Source organism: Lolium rigidum, chromosome 7 (assembly GCF_022539505.1).
Source record: "Lolium rigidum isolate FL_2022 chromosome 7, APGP_CSIRO_Lrig_0.1, whole genome shotgun sequence".
In the NCBI taxonomy this organism is placed as follows: Eukaryota; Viridiplantae; Streptophyta; class Magnoliopsida; order Poales; family Poaceae; genus Lolium; species Lolium rigidum.
The window spans coordinates 214,496,784-214,498,311 of NC_061514.1; the positions used below are offsets into that span (position 1 = coordinate 214,496,784).

The 1,528-nt window shown below is 48.5% G+C and overlaps 1 long non-coding RNA gene across 1 annotated transcript; it reads right to left on the reverse strand.

The window, feature by feature from the left end:
- Positions 1 to 875: 875 nt before the first annotated feature.
- Positions 876 to 1,528, reverse strand: LOC124670701. The gene is made up of 3 exons (XR_006992631.1): positions 1,354 to 1,528; positions 1,036 to 1,265; positions 876 to 943 (listed from the first exon to the last, which is right to left on the reverse strand). It is a non-coding gene; the product is annotated as an uncharacterized LOC124670701 (long non-coding RNA).

Sequence of the window (1,528 nt, forward strand, 5' to 3'; positions counted from 1 at the left end):
CATATAGGATTATTATGGTAAACAAGTGGAATAGGACACGTGACTCGATAAAGAAGCGCAACATAAGGATAGCAATGCGAGGGAGAGAGTATAATAGGTGAAGAGAGAGGGCTCGCACGTGAAAGGTTGCGCAGATGAACTTGTCGTAGAACTCGTCGTATCTCACATACACCACTTCGTGATCCTATCCGTGAAGAAGCAAATGCTCTGGAACACACAACGCATGCAAGTCTTACTACTACGGATAGAAGAATCAGCATGACTCAAGATAGATATGCATGACATGGCATATGATGATGCGATGCAACTTATCCAAATTAAGCGGAGTCGAAACCCGGACAAACAAATTAGAGTTGGAGTTGCACTTATCTACCGGCAAAATTAAGTGTGTGATTAGCATGGCATAGCATGGCAAGAGTGAGCTACTTCAATATTAAACGGAGCGGGAAAACCACATCGGTATCCGAAATATTCCGCATATATGTGAGGCGAACATGCATAACTATCAACGCAGCGATATGATGCGAGATGCAAACAGTATGAATGGATGGCATATTCATGTTCCTTATATTTTTCTGATTAGTTTTCATATATAAAATATTTTATTTCGAGTTACGGTTTAGGAGATATGATTTTTACAAGATTTGCAAAAGAATAAAACAAACAGAGAGACGTATGGGCTGTACAGGGCCGGACCTATGCAGCAGATAGCGGCCGGCCGCGCGCTAGGCATCGAAGGAGCTGGCGGGGACACGGGCCCTGGCCCAGTAGACGCCGGATCTGATAAAATCAGAGAGAAACAAAGAGAGCCCATTTAAACGCAGGTTTAGGAATTGATCCCTGGATGCACAGATAGTTTACCAAGATGAGCTAACCACTAGGATAGGCTGATGTTCACGTCTGAAACAAAGATGCACCGAAACTGAAGTAGATGCCCGCGCATCTGAAAGAAAAAGAACATTAAAAAGGTTGAGATTGGGAATTGAACTCGGATCTGCTGGGAGAGGGGAAACAAGTAGAGAACCACTAGGCTACCAAACTGATGTTGCTGGAGAAGAGGAGCGCCTGAAATTGAACCAAGCAGGGGCGGGGTCGAGCTTGCAAGGCTACAGCCACGTCGGAGGGAGATCAGGTCGGGAGTCGATCTCCTGATTCTGCGTGAACAAGGACACGAAAGCTGGCTCGGGAATGCGCCTGAACATGGAGAACCCGTTGGTGGTGGTGCCGAGTCTAGGGGCTCACCGGAGCGCCACCGCCGACGACATCTGCAAGGAGAAACGGTGGTCAACGCCGGTAGGCTCGCATAGAACGAAATTGAGAGGGGCTTGAGGTCCAGGGTGAAGAGGGAGTTACCAGGATCATGAATCCATGCCCGGAAACGACGGGGAAGCACGGAGGTGGCCGGAATCGGAGAAGAAGCTCGGCGACCGACGCGGAGAAACGGCGACACTACGCTCGAATTACAGGGTATTAACTCGATTCCTTACACCCGAACGTAGAGGACGACGAGGCGGTTCCAACGGTGGTG